Source organism: Crocuta crocuta, unplaced genomic scaffold (assembly GCF_008692635.1).
Source record: "Crocuta crocuta isolate KB4526 unplaced genomic scaffold, BGI_CrCroc_1.0 scaffold343, whole genome shotgun sequence".
Lineage (NCBI taxonomy): Eukaryota > Metazoa > Chordata > Mammalia > Carnivora > Hyaenidae > Crocuta > Crocuta crocuta.
In genome coordinates, this window is record NW_027532679.1 from 358,297 (window position 1) to 364,679 (window position 6,383).

Consider the following 6,383-nt stretch of genomic DNA (forward strand, 5'->3'; position numbering starts at 1 on the left):
CCCGCCGCTCTCCCGGGCGCCTGGCGCCAGCAGCGCGGGGTTGGGCCGGCGCAGAGCCGGAGGCTTGCCGGGAGGGAGCTCTAGGCGCCTGGTTCAGCCTCAGCTCCACGGGTCCGCGCCTCCCTGGCCTGGAGGCGCTCACGAGTGAGGGTGTTCGGGTAGAGATCTGTAATCAGTCTGGGGAGAGGGACCTCCGTCCTCAACACACACCCAGCCGACCGTCACCTGCAGCACTGCACAGCGGCACACTGGGTCTCGTGATTACACACGCATATATAGGTGCACACGGGCTCACAAAAATCACTGGCATATACAGTAGCCCATATATTCACACAGACGCCAAGAAGTATGTGTATTCCCACGATAACACATTTATACCCACAAGACACACAGCACTTCAGTATTCGTGCATTCCTAGGATTTTATACATTATCTCTCTGTCGCCCACAGGGCACACATCCCGATTCAGATGTGTTACAGCTATGAGCCACTCCCCACCCTGTAAGCAGGCATGGAGAAAGATACCATCGCACACCAGAGGCACACGAATTCTACATAAGTATCCCACAGCTGCAGGGTTCTACACACAGCCTGATGCCCATGAGCGTGCACAGGCACACCAATTTGTATTTTCTTACAACTGCCCCCCAGTTGTCTCCACAGCACAGATTTCTGAAAACCTCATCATACGTTTCACATATTCTCCATGTGGAAACTAAGCCTTCGGTCCTGCAAACATACCCCGGTGCACAGCCACGGTGACTGTTATGTACACACAGGTGCACACTACACACAGTAACACAAATTGCAAACACTTAAGACAGCTAGACATATATTCTATATTACCTATACGACCACATTCATAAGCTGAACAATAGAGGCACACTGTCACAACACCGACATGAAGGGCAAGCACTCATTTAGATCCTGGCAATTATGCACATAGGAACTCACAGTTTGAGCACCCACCCACACACATCCGAATCGTTTCCCCCACCTTACTCAGATCACTGAGGGCCAAATACACCCCCAGAGATCCTGCCTGATTAGTTTGGTAGGAAATGCATTATCAATACTGGATGATGAGTCTCTTGAGGGCCCTGGGAATGCCTGGCAGCCTCTCCGGGGTAAAGAGCAGGGTGCCCCCAGTCCCCCGGCTGCAGAAAATGCTGCTCCCCTCCCCGCACAAGCCCCATCCCTGGGCGCGAAGGAGTGGAAGCCGTCAGCCCAGCGGCGCCCGCACTGGGAACGCAGCCCTAGGGGACCCGCTGGCGCTTCGGGTTTGGCGACCTCCTGCAGCATGGACGCCACCGAGATCCCCTGCGTAGACCGCAAGGCGCCTAGGCTCCAGCCTCGGCCTTCTGGGCGACCCCAGTGTGTTTTTAACTCCAGCGGGGCTCAGGTGCATTTGGAGTGCGGTGAAACAATGCGGACCTAGTGAGGGCGCGCTCTCTCTCCGCCCCAGGCTACGTGGTGTGCAACCCAGGAGTTTGGCCGAAATTGCTGACTGAGAGATAAGACACGTGCGTTCTTTTCCCTTTCTGAGCCTCAGTTTCCCCAATTTCAGAAGGAAGAGATGGAACTGATAGTCTGGAGTTTTAATTCCCAGCTCTGGACTGTTGCACGGACCCCACCCTCGTTTTTCTCTCTCGGGATGCGGGCTTAGCGCTCCACTCTGGGAGGCCTAATGAGAGGTCTGTACCAAGTCTGCAGACCCAGGATAAGAAGCCGCGGACTCTGAGGGGCCTATGTGCCTGGCCACACTCTCCGGCTCCCCCCATCCTCCTCCCTTCCGGTACCCCGCTGTGCTCACCCGGAGAGCGCCTTCTGAAGGTCTGGCACTCTCAGCGTTTTCAAATGCGCGCTTTTTCCTCCAAGCTTGCTTGTGAGGTCCGGCAAGAACTCTTCCCCCATCTTACAGGGTAGAGAGCTTAAGCACAGAGAGGTTAAAAAAAACTGCAGTAAAGGAGTGCTTGAGAGAGACTGGCTACGGAATCTGGTGCACCTGGGTTGAAATTCGGCACTGTCGCTGCTCCTTGTGGGAACCGTATGATCCTCAGTTTCCTCCTCTGTAAATTGGGACACAAAACCATCCACCCAGAGTGCTGGCTTAAGGCGGAATGAAATAATACAGGTGAAGCTCTTAGCACAATAAGAGTAAACCTGGATAAATGGTGCTCTGTTTGGGGGATTAATTTAGCAAGGGAAGAAACGAAATTTGGAGACCACACGACTGTATAGCACCGGACACGGAGGGAGTCCGGGCCACCCTTCCCCGACTGAAGTGTTGCGTCCCGATCTGCCCAAGCCTGTTTCTGACCGGATTGGAGACCTCCTCTTTCCCCAACTCCCTTACAGAACCCCACTGCCGGAAGGCTGGAGGTGAGGGAGACCGAGCATTGCCAAGCGTGGGGGTTATGTTGTCAGAGACTTGAATTCCTTCCCACCCACCCCATTTCATTCCTTGTATGATTTGGGGGGAGTTCTGGCGCCCTCCGAAACTCAGTTCCCCCATCTGTACAGTGCACTGGCTGTACCAGACAGTCTGGAGTGACTTCGGCCTAGGCCTGGGGTCCTTCTGCTGACCTTGCCCTGCTCCTCCCCTCAGGCCCACCTCCACCCCTCCCCTCCACCCCTCGCCCCCCACCCNGTGTAAAATATTCTCGCTGTCTTGGGGAATCGCGTCGCGCAGTAACGCACCATAAATCAGCCCGCGAGCCATTTACCCCGCAGCTTGAGCGCGCAAACCCCTTAAACATTTCTCTGCGGCATCTAAAGAGTGCCTAGGACTTTCCAATCTGGCCCAATCCGCTCCCCGGGTCCGGGAACAGTTAGGGCAGGGGAGAGAGAGAAAGCTTATCGATTTCTCCTATAAGCTCCTAGTGTGAGAAGACCCCTGGACTTCCGGATGTGGGAAAGCACCAAGTCTACGGAGAGATCTTATTAGGACAAATAGGGGAAACCGGCCCAGAGAGGGAAAGAAGTTTACCTAAGGACACACAGCCAGTGAGTGGCGGACAGGCCGCTAGGGGCCAGACCTCTAGGGAGGACCCGATTGATGGCTGTCTCCCCTTTCCCCCCCTTTCCTGGGACGAGGACTGTCCGGCCAGAGAGGGTCCAAGTCACAAGCTGATATTCCATTCTCTACCTTTTAGCTTCCTGCAACTGTGCACGACATTATGTGTGAATGTTCCTGTGGGGGGGGGGGTCTGGTTCCTAATGTGGGCCCCTTGTTTTACAGGTGGTTGGGGCGCACAGCTAGGAATAGAAGATCCTCCATTACTAACCTAATCCATTTTCAGTTTATCTCTCTATTCTTTCCTAGAGAAACACTAAGAGAAAGAGAAAACGGGGGAGAGAGAGAGAGAGAGAAAGAGAGAGAGAGAGCATGTGTTGGGGGTGGGGGGCAAGGAATGAGAGGCAACCCTGTCCATTCTTAGATTTGTAACAGCCTCAAAAATACAAAATCTATTTAAGGTAAACCTGAGGCTGCCCATTGTCTAATGAGTAACATAAATCAAGCTTATGGAAAAAGAATATTAAATTTTCCGTGTCTTCCCTCGGGGCTGGGACCTAAGGAGTCCAGGAGAATTAAACATCTTCCTCCCCCATTCCCCTTCCCTTCCGAAGTCCGTAAATGACAACGTGTTTACACAAGTTTTTATGTTGTCTAAGCTTCGTCCCGGCTCCGTTTCCTCCTCTGTGTATTTTCCGCGCAGAGAAATGTCTGCTTCAGGACGCGTTCAACCTAAACAGAACCCTGTCTGATTGGAAAATGTATTTATTTGAAAAATCGTAACTCACGGTTTTGGTGAAAACAGCCCCCAAATTTATGGGATCGTTTGGGGCGCGGCAGCCGTAAATTTAAAAGCACCGGACACCCCCTCCATCCCCCGCCGTGGTGTCCCCCGCTGCTGCTCGGGTCAGATTTTCCGAGGCACAGGAGCACGGAGACAAGCCCCCTCCCTGCTCCAGTCTCTAGCCTGGTTAGTTGCGTGTTAGCGGGCAGGTGGATTTCCTGGTTCCTTTCCATCCAGTCTGGTTGCTTTCAGGGCAATTTCATCTTGCCCAGCCTGGCAGTAAGAGTTTCCGGTGGTCAGTTATCCGTGTTCAGTTGTGCACCCTCTGTTTTAAGGGTACCGGGTTGTTGGTTAATTGCACACCGGTTAGTTTCCTGGTGCTAGGTTGCAGGTCACTGGCGCTGGTTCCCAACTAATTGTGTGCCAGGCTGCTTTATGCCGAGAGGCTTATCTCTGGTCAGTATCATGAAGGTCAATTTCACCTCCTGGCCTGACCTTGTGTCCTGGGTCAGACTTTTTTTCCTTTTTCAATCCAATGTGAATGCCTTGGGAGGATGAAATCAATCCACTCCAGTTTTTCGGATCCTGCTGCTAGCCTACCAGGGTAGGCTGAGGATTGGGGAGAAGCTGGAGCTGGGACCGTGTCCCCAAGGGCAGATGCCACCATGGGCTGGGTAGCCCTGTAGTCCAAACAGAGCCCATGCAGAGGGCCTTCACCAGCAATCCTGGAGTCGGCTTTCTCGCTTTCTCTCGGAAATGCATGACTAAGTCACGTCTCTCCGTCTTTTTTTTTACTACGGATCATGCACTTCTTTGGCAGCATCCCCATGGGAAGGGAACGCTTAGGCAGAGCCTCAGCTCTAGGCTTCTTCCTCTAAGCCCAGCTATCTCAGGGAGAGAGGTTTGGGGATTCACTCCAAACTTTTGCACACATTGTAGCAATGCAAGAATGGTGGTGGAAATGGTGGAATCTACAGGTTCCACTGCAAGCCTGGGCCCTCAGCCACTACCTGGCAAGAGTGACCTATACCTTGTAGTTAGTATTGGGTTCAAAGAAATGCAATATATTTCAGTAGAGAAAACCCAGTTGAGTCAACCTGGTCTGTTCTGGAAGATTAAGAACTGGTAGGAGGTTGAATCGGTCAGAAATGGTGAAGTGACAGAGGATTGCTCTCCCATTATCCAGCCTTTAAAAATGTAGCACTGGAGGTAGAAGAAGGGTGGCACCTCCTTCCTTGGGCCTCATTCCTCCCAATCTGAAATGGAATGGGCCATGGGATCCTCACTTTCTACAGCTACTGACAGGACCAGAGCAAGACAGGGACTTTTAAAGGTACTTGGAGGCTGAGGTATTAATCTTGAGAAATCTGTGCATGTGTCTGACCGAGAAGTCCACAGGAGCTCAAATGTTTGGGCACTGGGCTGGGGGGATGGATCAGTGGCCGGCTACACTTACTGGTGAATATTCTGGCCTCCTCAACTCTTTCCTTCTGGAGATAGGCATTCAGAAACTGAGTCTGCAGGCAAAAAACTGCATCATTATTAGTCTTATTATTTTAAACGGGGCCAGGCAACATCCGTCATCTTTCACATAATGGTCAATTGTAAACACACTTTAAGAGAGAAACACAAAAAAGGGATTTAATGTTGACACTGGGAAAATGCTTAGCTCTGGCCTTGCTGGGGAATTGGCAGGCTCTCCTGTCCTTTGGGAGAGAAGTTAAGTGCTTAGTGTTTTTTTGCTTTTTCCATTGAATTTTTAAATCTCTCCGGGTCTTCTTTGTCTCTTTAGTTTAAGGAGAGAAGTCCTTGTTTAAAAAGGCAGGGGTGGGGGCACCTGGGTGGCTCAGTCGGTTGGGCATCCGACTTCGGCTCAGGTCATGGTCTCATGGTTCGCGGGTTCGAGCCCCACGTCGGGCTGTGTGCTGACAGCCAGCTCAGAGTCTGCAGCCTGTTTCAGATTCTGTGTCTTCCTCTCTCTCTCTGATCCTCCCCTGCTCACGCTGCCTTTCTCTCAGAAATAAATTAAAAACATTTAAAAAAAAACAAAAAATAAAAAGGCAGGGGTGGATTAAAAATAAAAACGGTGGATAAAAGAAAAAAAGTCAGGGGTGGATAAAAGGATGAAAGGGCTTCGGGAAGGAGAAAGAGTGGGGCAGTCACACTTGGCCTGTCTGACCAGCACCTTTCCCAGCGTCTGCTTCTGTCTGTCCTACAGATCTCCCTGCTGCAGCAGAATGTGGTTCTAGAACAGGGAGATGAGAAGCCAAACTGATGGTCGTTGGGAAAAGCAGCAATGAGAAAGGTGGGAAAGCAGAAATGAGAAAGAAAGGCATACCTGGTGACTGGAGAAAAGGGAAGCGCACTTTTGTTTCCCCTTATTATCAAACATGAGAGGCAACTCCCTTCAAGAAAGTCCAGTCGGACCACCTCTTCCTGGTGTGAAGGTCATTCCCTAGCCACACAAACACCACACCCCTTCACATCACCTACACACACTACCCGGCACAAGATTGTCTCCATTCTCTTCCCAACGCCATTTAGAACATGGAGCAAAAACCAAGAAGTCATAGTGGAAACCAA